We start from the raw sequence: 13365 nt of genomic DNA, 5'->3' as shown, positions 1-13365 counted from the left end.
AATTAGCGCTCCCAAAAGTGTGCAGAAATTGCTCCTTTCATCCAGATGAACCGGCACGAGTATGTGATGTATTTGATATCTACCTACATGGCCAAAAGAAAAAAATACTAGGAAAGATTAGAGGATACTTGGCAAATACAAATAACATCCATATGCTTGAACATAACATCGTAAATCAATCTACAAAGCTCCTCTGGTCAAATGGATATGTAAAGAATAAAGGATACTTGGCAGATACAAATAACACATGAAGTTGCGAGGTACCAACCATAAATGCCCCATGCTTTACATTGTATATGCATGAAAAGTTCAAACTTATATAGACATGCTAGAATAAACATAAACAACAAACACCAAAGCACTGAATTAACAATAAGAAATTAGTTAACCTTTTATCAAGTTGGTCATAGTGCTTCCCCCTGGGGGTCCATTCTTCAGTAGCTCCAATACTGTTGACCTCGCCTGCCTGTATCAGGTAATGCTTTATCACCCGATAAAATTGCATCCCTTTAAAGTTTCCCTTTTGACTGCAAAAATAACATCATAAGTGAACCTCTAATAATACTTCTGTTTCCACCAAACAATTATATTGCCTTTCGTTTATGCGGAGAAGGCAGTCTGAAAATACTGAATATACGTTTCTCATTGCACTCATCTAACTCCGCCAATTACCCTGAAAACTACGTACAGGACGATAGTCCACATCAGTTTCAATTACTGTCAAAGATAAGCATTACAGGCCACATTATTACATTCACCTTGTGAATTCAACTAAGGGTTTTGGCTTCTCGCCTAACACAAGCCCATCGAGCTATATTTGAGGATAATATACGCCGAACAAAAAAAATGTTTCTATTTCTAATACACAAGAAAATGCAGGTGCAATGATAAGAACCAGTGACCATATCAATTGAATGGAATAATAAGATGGTTGACATAAAGTCCAGAATGATCAACAACATGCAATCTATTTTTCTAAGAGGTACAACGTCATCGGGGTAAATGATGAATATTGAGTAACAAAAATACCTGAGCGAGAAATTCCTGCTTAACAGCACTTCCAGCTGCAGCTTCTTGTTCTGCTGCCCTTTCCATCTTGTAATTTCCTCTTCAGCATCAGCGATACCCATCATTAGCCCTTGAATCTAAAGTAAGAATGAATGATTATATTAAAGATAATGGCTTGATCAACTAATAAATACTGGTGTTTGAGCAGCAACTACAACCACTATTAGCTCTTTGGTCGAAAGCAAGAATCCATGTTAATTAAATTTAATAGTATTAAATTGATTGATTGAGAAATTAAAGGTGCTTGAGTTTTGATCAGCTTATAGCAGCCAGTCTTGAATCCTCGGAAATGTAAATCGGAAAACTAACAAGCAAGTGAGGCTGTGAAAGAGCATTAAAGTTACCTCTTCATTCGCTTGTCGTTCCTTCAGTTCAAGTTCCTCTTCATTTTGCTGCTATCTATTCCTACAGGACAGAAAAATACTAATGATGAATAATGTAAACAATAGAGATAATTAGATGATTATATATAGTACCTTAAAAATGAGCATTTGAATGATAGATTTTGTGTTTGAAGATTACAGAGAAGTGTGAGAGGGGAGATTATTTATAAGAGACAAGGGGACTAAGGAAGGGTGTAATAAAAAATAAGAAGGGTAAAAGTATCTTGTAATAAAGGAAATAGAAGAAAAAGCATATCAACTAAAAATTTAAATTATCTCAATACAGTCAAATATCACCAATTGTTAAGTATCAAGATGAAATTTTGGAGGGGAGTGGAATTTCTGGTTTTTTACACTTCAAGAGACAAAAACGAAGAAATACAAAAAAAAAAAAAAAGAATAACAAATAAGAATATAATGTTGAAATGAGAAATAAAATGGGAGGTTAGGTAGTCAAAATTAAAAAGGGTGGATCTAATCTTAGATTTTAGCCTACACTTACCAGTCTCATCAGGGAAATTGGCTATGGAAATAAGAGATAAGACATAAGGCAAGAAGCTAAAAATATAAGGAACTCAGAATCCAACAACATAATACGTACATAGTAGTGGTATTAAAACTTCACTGAAGATCCATCATATTTTGCAGCAAGTCCAACTAATTAAAAGCATAAAGTTTGGGCAGAAATAGAACAAGAATATAAGCTAAATATGGCCACACCCTAACAAGCAATCTTACTTAAGGATAAATATGAAATAGTTTATTACAAGATGACCTTAGAGAGCCCAGGAATTATTGAAATGTCGCCTCCAGTAGCTTCAACTTTGAAATCCAAGTTTTTCTGAATCGAAGAAAAATGGTCAGTTTGCTAGAGTTTGATTAAAACGATCTTGAATTAAGCTAAGTCTAAAGATGTATTCTTCATATACTCCATACTATTCATAGTATACCATATTTTGGTGTATATGATCTGACTTATTTCCAAGACGATAGATTAGAAGTTCAATTCACAAAACTTATGAGACGAAAAATTGATATCATTAGCAAGCATATTCTTTGCTGGTGATAAAACTGTATGGGGAAATCCAGCAGAAGTAGGCAAGGGTTTCAATGTTTTTTCGGATAATAATGGAAATACATTGAAACTGTCGAGTAATGCATGCACAATCATAGTCTCACAGTAGTACATCTGAGTAATATAATGTGTTCTTATATTTTGTTTTCATAGGGTAGTCAAAAACCACATCAAGAAGAAATGGGAACAACACCCACCAACACTAAAAATTAACCTGCTGATGCTATTCCCTTACCAAGCAAGTAATGAATTACCCCTTCCTCACAGTGCAGGCAGGTTATGTATACTCGATAACTTAATCAAAGATCCCCCTCCCACAATCACCAATACTCACAATTAATAATGCCAAGCTTGAACACCATCTACCCAATAGCAAAAGTAGAAGTTTCTGCCATCTAAAATCCCAATCCATTTACTATAATAATCAAAGTTTATCAGTTTATGCCTACTATTCAACTATTCAAGAAGTATCAATAAGATAGAAGACAGGAAAAAGTGATTATTTCGAACTTGCCATTCGACACCAAAAATCCACAGCAAGAAAGGAAGGAGAAGAAATCTATGGTCGACTGGAGTAGACTAAATGCATCCAACTTTGAGCTGTCAACCAGTATATAATATTCAAATCAAAAATTGATAAATTATAAAACGATAAATCTCATTGGTGAATTAAGGGCACATATTACAGATTATAAATCGACATCCGCAACTTCAAATTGATACTCCGAATAAAAAAATTATAAACCCTAGAAATATAGAAACAGAAAGGTGGGGCGATTTTACTTACGATTTCACCATACCAGGAGTAAGAACCAAAAATTAGGTTTTGGTTGATAATTATTGATTACAGATGACGATGAAACAACGAAAACAATAAATCAAAGATTGAAGAAATTTACCTATTTAGTTGATAATAACGATGGTGACCAACGATGATGACCAAAAATTAGGAATTAGGTTTTGATACATTAATTAATTACTTCTATTAGATTAGAAGGGACATCATGTATGGTATAGGCGGTTTGTGTTTTTGAGGAAGCGCGAGGCTAAATTTTTGAGTTTTTTAATTAGCGTTTACAAATTACAATGTGTGCTTATGGTTATTCGAGCGGGAGTTCAAAGTAGAGGGTTTTTTTTAGGGTTATTTCACGTGATTAATCCATACTAAGGCTCCTCTTCTCATATTAATACAAACTACACTTTAACTGAAAATAACCCGAACTATTATCTCATTTAACTTTTACTACACCCAAGCCAAAATTTACCTGTTATGAACGGTTTTCCATCAGGTCACACTTGGGTCTACTTTTTTTTTTTTTTTTTTTCTCTCTGGTTCCTTAACACAATAATGCCTAGAATCTAGAAATTGAAATGATAAATTACAAATCCAAATATTATGTTTGGGAAACACAAAAATTCTCAATTCAAGATTTTGATTATCATAAAAGTGCATATTACAGAACTGTGATTCTTCTTCATCTAAAAATAGATTAAAAATTCAGATATCATCGACAATCATTAGGAACTCAGAGTGATCTTGACTTTAATTGACATATAGTTGCAGACTGAATCTGGGAGAGATAGAAATGGAATGCTTGTTCCCAAACAAGCTACTAGCACAAGATGAAAAAGATGAAGTTTGCTGTAAATTTGTTTCAAATACAGTAAGCTTAACCTTTCTTTGCTTATGCTTAATTTTTTTTTGCTTGGTTTAGGTTTTTTTCTTGCGCTTCTAAGCACCACTACAAAGGCCTAGTTTGCCTTCTGGATGTTGTAGTCGGCTAAGGTGCGCCCGTCTTCAAGCTGCTTTCAAGCGAAGATTAGACGTTGTTGGTCTGGTAGGATGCCTTCTTTGTCTTGGATCTTCGTTTTTACATTGTCGATCGCTTCTAAGGAGTGAGGATTCTAGCTCTAGGGTTATCATTTGCCATGGCATATTTGTAATTGATTTAGGAGGAAATTAATTTAGGGAAAGAGATTGGTTTAGACTTTTTGATTGATTTAGGTTTTGAAATGATTTAGGTTTGCAGGGAAAAACATGATTGGGGGGTATTTGGGAAAATTAATTGTATAGGAGACTGGTAGTATAGGTATCCCTTCCATGAGTTTAGTAAAAGTTAAGTGAGGTGAAAGGTTGGTTTATTCTCAGTTAAAGTGTAGTTTGTATTAATATGAGAAGAGTAGTATTAGTTTGGATTAATCATGTGAAATAACCCCTTTTTTTATTAGAAAATCATTATAATACCATTAAATGGGGTCGACGCTTTAAAAAGCATCGAGCATAAAGCGTCGGGAACGTCAGGGAATTGTAATAGTGCATGTTTTCCATGATAATGAGTGAGTAGTTTCCTTTAGCTAGGATTAGTGGGTAATTAAGAGAAATAAACATGGGGAATAGTCATGCTTAATCTAATATGTTTCCATGATTAAGATTGCTTGTTTGTTGTAATGTCAACCTATGCACATGTTATGTTTGATGAAATGCTAAGCCTATGAATCCTTGCATTTACAACCATCTCTTACCTATTCAACTCGACTTGTAAGATATAAACCAACTCGAGTCTTGTTAGACCATGCATAGAAGTGATTAGGAGGAAAGTAAGTCGACTTACCTTGTAGGTGTTGTACAATCTAATCGAATCGGCTCCGGGACCCAACTCTTCCTAAGAACCGTAATACATAAACCAACTCGGTTCCTCTACAACATTAATTGCTTGCAACTTTGTGAACATGTTTGTATGATCAACTCACATGAATCCCCTATGAACCCATGATATCCTAGCACTTTTAATCATTTGTTTACATCCTTCCTTTTATTACTTGTTTTACTTTATTACTTGCATTAGTCTAGACACAACTACAAACCCAAATAAATTGTGACACTAGCATAAATTGAGATAGATAGACTTAGAACCCAAAGCACACCGTCCCATGGATCGACCTCGACTTAACCACTAACTAGTTGTTTGTTGAGAATATAAATGTGTTTGATTGGATGTGTGACGACCAACTCTTGTCCATCAAAATGGCGCCGTTGCCGGGGATGGTGCTATGTGATCAAGTTCTTACTTGTTTGTCTATTTTAATTGTGCTTTCACCTTGAGGAACTTGTTCCTCAAGGATTGTTCTTACCGTTTTTGTGTAGTTTTCGTGCTTGTAGTTGTTTCCTTGTCTTAGCTATGATGGCTCAAGACTTGACATATAGAGTATGTGGTGGATCTTTTGAGTATGACTATGGGTATGGGGAGTTTGAGAAGCAAGTCAACACAAACCTACCTTACTAGTCTTATAATGAAAATCCTAACTACTACCCCAACTTTTCCCACCAAAATCACCACATCCAATATCCACAACAATCACCCACACAATACCCACTTTATAATGAATTTCAATTGCCACAATACAACCACTTTCACACCTACCCACAACAAGAAGATGAACCCATTCAAAATATGATTCTCCAAATGATGGGAGATCAACAAAACTTCTTCAAACAAATGCTAGAGGAGAGACAAAAGAGAGACAATGTTCTTCAAGGCATTGTTACCCAAGGTGAGGAGTTGGAGATTCAAATTGCCCAAATGAAGGAAGCCCAAATAACTACCCCTCACCATTCCTTAAATTATGAATGCGAGTTTGAAGGAGTTACCTTTAATGACAAGTGGGAAGAGCCAATCTCCTTGAGCTCTTGTGAGTATGAAAGTGTTGTGTTTGATGAGGAAGATTTGAGGTTGAGTAAGCCAAATACTCTTAACCTTTGTGAGTATGAAGGTGTATCTTTTGATGTGAATATTGAGATGGTGGAGGAAGAATTATTGAAAAAGAGTGAAGCCCCCATTTATGATTCATATGAAGATAGAGATGATGACAAGCTTATGAAAGAAGCTTATGCGGAATATGTGTCTTTCAAGGACTTATGGAATGAAGAAGATGAAGGGAGTTGTGATATTGCCTCACTTGAGGACTCCATTCTTGAGAAGTTTGAGGTATGCTTCCATGAGGAAGATGAATGTCTCTTTCCTATTGACCATGAAGAACTTTTCGCACCCACCATGGAACCTATGATTGTTGGAGATGATATGGTGGATCTTCTCCAAAAAGTCAAATCATCATATAAAGGGTACTTGGTTGAAAAGCTCAAGAACAAAATTGCAAATGAGTTTACTTGTGAAGACTTGGCACCCACAATCTCAATTCCAAAGCTACCTCATCATCAATATTATGAGAATTCTCCTTCTACTCTTGAAGGATGGATAAATCCAAATGCTATCACCATATTTGTGGGAGACGGGAGAGAATTTAAGCCTCCCGATGACAAGAATTTTAAGCTTGCTAATTTGGAGAGCCAAAAAGGCTATGATGAAAAGGCCAAGGTGAAGGGGAGAAATTTCAATGAAAAGCCCCTTGTGGAGGATTGGATCTATTGCATTTTGAAGTGGTCATGGTTCTATCTTTGCTTATTTGAGGATTGTGCTCAAGCCTTTGACCGGTTATTGAGAGCATTGAGCAACATGGACAACATCAATAATCATGGCAACAAAGAATGAGTTTGGTGGAGTCCTCCCTCAAACCACCATTTGTAAGATACCCTTTCCTTTGATTGTGCATTACATTTACACTTGCATTTAGTTATATACATATACATTTAGCTTGCATTTGTATTATATTTCATATTGCATTCATATTAGTTAGTTCATATAGTATATTTTGCATTGTAATATATCTCACATGATTCATTTAGTTAGTTGCCTATAGACTAGAATTCATGCATAATCACTAATGACCAAACCTATTCATTTCTACACTAGAAATAGCGTTTAAATCGGTTTGGGGAGGTTTGATCATAAGTGACCATAGTTTAAATCATGCATCATATAATATAGTTTAGATTCCATTCATTTGTTATATATGTCACATAAAATTGCATTTAGTTAGAGCATGCATTCATTCATATCATATCATTGCATTTGTACTTCAATTTCCATAAAATTTTAAAAATCCAAAAACATGTTTTTCTTTTTCATTCCTACTCCTACATGTACATTGAGGACAATATCCAAAATAAAGTGGGGGATGAGAATTTATATTCAAAAAACACATAAAAATTGAAAATTTTTGTAAAATACAAAAACATGTCTTTTTGTTTCATAAACATAAAAACCATAAAAATTTGAAAATTGCAAAAACCCAAAAACATGTTCTTTAATTTAGTAGTGTAGAATTGTATATACTTGTGTTTTTTATTATCTTCTCACATAGATACAACACTACATTTGAGGCATTAGCAAGGAAAAATGAAGACCGCTTGGTATAATCGTTCTAATCTCTATTTCCCTTCCATTTATTTACATTATTCATATGAGGAGGATGGGCTTACATGTCAAGGAGAATGTGGTGTATTTTTTGGTTGTGGTTTGTGTATCTATGTGTTGTTAGGAGTTGCATTTAGTTTATATGACATACTAGTTGGTAAAAGCATATGCATTAGGATGTATATATGTTAGTTGCATCATGGCATGTAGTTTGCATGGTTAGAAAATTTTTGTGAAAACATCTATTTGGGAAGTTTGATAAGTGTATATAAGGCCATTCTAGATACTTTTTCTTCTTAAGACTTTTCTTGTTAGAATGCTTGTAAAACACCCTAGGATGTGTCATGCTAGTATCCTTTGACCCATGGATTAAGGCCTAGTCAAGAGTACCTTGTGGTGTGATAACTCCTTGGCTACCGTTTATTCCAAGGTGACCCTTGAAACCATGTAACCATCCATCATCCATGTTCTACCACATTTTGTCATAAAAAAGGGAATGGGCACAAAAATTGTTCAAAATTTGAGTTCAAGAAATGAAATGAAAAGTTGAAAAAGTTTGCAATTGCATCAAAAAGAAAAGAGGGGTAACAAAAATGAAAACTCCTATGCTTCAAATATAAACACCCTCACTACAAATGGGATGACTTTGAAAATGTTCAAAAGAAAAAACAAAAAGTTGAAAGTTGTCAAGTATTGAAATGCCAAACATCAAAAGAATTGGCAAAAAGAAAGTGTTCTCAAATGTCAAAATGCCACAAGAAATTGGGGGGAAAAACAACAACAAAGCAAACTCCCAAATGAAACTCAAATTCTATTGATCCCTTTATCCATCGTATCCACTCTTGTGCATGGTAGATAGGGAACGACCCTTCTTCTTGTCTAGGCAAGAAGAGGAATTCCGCGATCCTCCAGTGTTTCTAACACCATAGGGAGTCTACTCTTGACGAAAGCATTTAACGATTGAGGACAAAGGTACCCTAGCTTGACACAACTTGGAGGTGATTTATTGGTATCCTTCTAGGCTTAGTAGTATGAAGAAACCATATCTATAATGGAATATGTACCCTTAGATTGCTTCCCCTTTAGATAATTTCCGCCACTTAGATGAGGAAAGTGGCTATTCATTTTTGTAGATGCATCCATTACTTGTTTTGTGTGCTTTAATGCTTGGATGTGTCGCCATTTTGGCAAGCCCCACCTTGCCTTGCAAGAAGGTATCCTACCTCATGCACTACTACAGATACATGCTATAACAACTGTTAAAAACCGTTGTTATATAAAAAAGCGGACTTTCTTAAAGTGTCCGTTGTAAAAGGTTTTAACAACGGTTGGTTTTCTTAAGGAACCCGTTGTTAAAACTATTAACAATGGTTTTAAGTATAAAAACCCGTTGTGGAATGTGTGACTCAATTTTGGTGGGGAAGTTATAACAACGGTTGTAACATAAAAAACCGTTGTTATAACTAAAGACAACGGGTTGTTTCTCAATAACCGTTGTTGTTTGTTTTTAAAAAAAAAAAAAAATTAAATATTACTAGATGCATGCATAATTACGGCCCGTTATAATTTCGATTCATGCATTATTACTGCCATCCCTGCATATGAATGGACAATATATGGAATGAGAAGGGTTATAATAAGATTTGAAGCAGCAGAGAGAGATATGATGATGATTATGGCACAACTTCCTAAACATATATTAATTAAAAAACAACTCAAACGACACATTACATAATATAAATACATGCATTATCTCAACCACCATTCCATTATCTCACTATCTCCAAACCCTAACTGCTAAAACAAACTCCAAACCTTAATTAATCTTTCAATCAAACTCCAAACTTCATCAACAAAATGAATGATACCATCCTTAAGACTCTTACTATGACCGAGAACAACAATAGTTTCATCCGCCGGTTGCTCCACATTGAGGACAGTTTCAGGAGCTACCTTGTGGATGCTCGATCTGCACTCAAGGACGCCAAAAAAAATGGCTTGACAGAACAGCAGTTGTTGCAGCTATATGACGATATAGCAACTGCTGAACGAAACCTCCAAATAGCTAAGGAGGAGAGGATGGATATCATAGAAGAGAATAAGACTCTCTATGAAAATATAAGAATTGCATTTTAATCAATGTAATTCTTTTTTTAATTTATGTATTTATATATATATATTAATTAATTAATGAAGTTTCTCATGCATTCCTCTCTATCATCTTGCTTCTTCTTTGTTTTATTTAATTTAATTTTTTTACTAGCTAATTAAGCGAATAATACTTAGAGAAATAACATAATGATCGATAAAAACACATACATGCAAATGAAATAATTAGAAAAAGAAAATAATGACGATGAAAGACGATGAAACCAACAATGACGGCGAGATTTACCTGATAATTAGAGAAAGTAAGAGACGATGAAACCAACAATGACGGCGAGATGATAAAGCGACGATGAGAAAGAGAGAAAGAGACGATGAGAAAGTGTGTGTTTGTGTTTGTGTTTGTGTTTGTGTTTGTGTTTGTGTTTGTGTTTGTGTTTGTGTTTGTGTTTGTGTTTGTGTTTGTGTTTGTGTTTGTGTTTGTGTTTGTGTTTGTGTTTGTGTTTGTGTTTGTGTTTGTGTTTGTAATTGTGTTTGTGTTTGTGTTTGTGTTTGTGTTTGTGTTGGTGTTGGTGTTTGTGTTGGTGTTTGTGTTGGTGTTGGTGTTTGTGTTTGTGTTTGTGTTTGTGTTTGTGTTTGTGTTTGTGTTTGTGTTTGTGTTTGTGTTTGTGTTTGTGTTTGTGTTTGTGTTTGTGTTTGTGTTTGTGTTTGTCTGTGTTTGTGTTTGTGTTTGTGTTAAGATTTGTATTTTGTGGCTGTAGTTGATCTGTGTTTGTGTGGTTTATAGTATGGAAAGTATTGACAACGGTTGTTAAACAAAAACCGTTGTTAAAAAGTTTTAACAACGGGTTTAAAAAATAACAGTTGTAATTACTTTTCACTAACTTTGCGCCAATTTTGCGCCAAATTATTAACAACGGTTGTGCATGTTTGACCCGTTGTTAAAACTTATAACAACGGTTATATAACCATAACCGTTGTAATTAATTTTAGTAAAATTCGCGCCATACGTTCTACAACGTCTATGGTGATTTTCGTGAATAAACGTTGTTAAAGGGGCGTTGTAGTTGCCTGGATTTGTACTAGTGATGGTTGTCTTGTTGTGAGTTGAAGGGGCGGAGTGAGACCCGCTAATTGTCTCACATCGGCTATATTAGTAGGTTAGTTTTAATAAGGGTCCTAGTTTTTGTCACCTCTTTACTCGGGACGAGTAAAGGTTCGGCTTGGGGATATTTGATGTGACTCATAATTGCGCACATTTAGTCCCCTAATTGAGCCTATTTTGCATACTATTATAACATTTCATAGCCATTTTATCCGTCAAACGCCTTCTATTTTGCTTTCCTATTGCATCATGTTTGTTTTGTAGGAAAGAAGACAATTAGGCGGAAATTCCCGTCTCCCGTTCATATTTGGAAGCTTTTTGATATTGGATGGACTAGTATGAAGAGGAGGCACGAATGATGGCCAAGTATGTAGGAATAAAGACTATATAGAAGGATCATAGGCTTAAAAGCAAGGATGACGAGAAGGAAGACATTGCAAGATGAAATTGCTCGGAACTAAACCGAGAGTTGCTCCTTTGTCTCCGAAAGTATGCTAGATGAAACGGCATCGAAAAATCAAGTGATCTAGGCTTTTGAATCACTCCAATAGGAGTCCGGATGAGAAAATGACGTCCGTTTTACAAACCGAGCTCAAACAGAGAAGCTGTCCGCCAATCCGCTCGTCCCGAGACTCAAGACGCTCGTCCCATGAGACAAGACGCTCGTCCCCCCTTCAGGACGCTCGAATTGAAGCCTTGTGATCCGAGCGTCCTGTGCACACGACGCTCGTCTTGAGGCCTTGTGATCCGAGCGTCCCGAGACCAATCTGCTCGGATTCCTTTCCAGTGCAACCGTCTCTCCTCCAGCCCACTCGGGATGCACATATTTCTGAAAGACTAGCAAAAGGGAGACTAGCATCTTCCTTTGAGAGGAGCATTTCCCTACTCAACACTTAGCAATGCTATTTACTAATTTACTCTTGCTTAACCTAATGATGTACCACTATATATACTCCATTTGTAATAATCAAACCACCAAGTTTCCTTAGATTAAATCAAGCCTTCATAGTAGAAAATTCTCTTAGATTAGATTAGGAGTAGATTAGAATAGATTATCCTTTAATCTTTCCACAAAATTACACATTAATCTTTCCATAATTATTGTTCAAGTTTATTATTCAAGTTTATTACTTTTGGGTAATTGAAGATTATTGGGTTATTATTGGAGGATTGACAACCCTTCATCAATCAATCAAGTTCTCTTCTTTTATTCTTGCTTTATTATTTGGATCATCTCAAGTTTGGTATAATTCCTTTACTCTTTACTCTTTATTTTTTATCTCCTTAAGCTCTTATCATGTTTATACTTGTTGTAATGATTGACACCATTAATGACATGTTTTCCATGATAATGAGTGAGTAGATAAACATGTTTCCATGATTAAGATTGCTTGTTTGTTGTAATGTTAACCTATGCACATGTTATGTTTGATAAAATGCTAAGCCTATGAATCTTTGCATTTACAACCATCTCTTACCTATTCAACTCGACTTGTAAGATATAAATCAACTCGAGTCTTGTTAGACCATGCATAGAAGTGATTAAGAGGAAAGTAAGTCGACTTGTAGGTGTTGTACAATCTAATAGATTCGGCTCCTGGACCCAATTCTTCCTAAGAACCGTAAGACATAAACCAACTCGGTTCCTCTACAACATTAATTGCTTGCAACTTTGTGAACATGTTTGTATGATCAACTCCCATGAATCCCCTATGAACCCATGATATCCTAGCACTTTTAATCATTTGTTTACATCCTTCCTTTTATTACTTGTTTTACTTTATTGCTTGCATTAGTCTAGACACAACTACAAACCCAAACAAATTATGACACTAGCATAAATTGAGATAGATAAACTTAGAACCCAAAGCACACCGTCCCATGGATCGACCTCGACTTAACCACTAACTAGTTGTTTGTTGAGAATATAAATGTGTTTGATTGGATGTATGACGACCAACTCTTGTCCTTAAAAAACGACCGTATCGGCGCGTAGATGACGACTATGAGGTAGACACAAGTGTTTGAGCTATCACTTGACGATAAACTTGCGAACTGTCATAAATCGTTCCGTGTACCAAACATGCGGCCCAATCATCACCAGGTGGCTTGCGGGAGGTGCAGAAATGAGGTATCTACAGAGTTAAGCTCTGGCGAGAGGTAACCTTTAACAAGTGGTAACTTACGTGATCAGGATTGACTAGTTGGATGTGATTACGGGTCTATAATGTGTATAAATGTCTGTGTGAGGTTCTGACATCACGAGAAGTGGTATGGTGTGATAGTTATAAAGTTGTCATCTAAATGTCTTGTAAT

Source organism: Silene latifolia, unplaced genomic scaffold, assembly GCF_048544455.1.
Source record: "Silene latifolia isolate original U9 population unplaced genomic scaffold, ASM4854445v1 scaffold_187, whole genome shotgun sequence".
Classification (NCBI taxonomy): Eukaryota; Viridiplantae; Streptophyta; class Magnoliopsida; order Caryophyllales; family Caryophyllaceae; genus Silene; species Silene latifolia.
Note: the sequence above shows the minus strand (reverse complement) of the source record.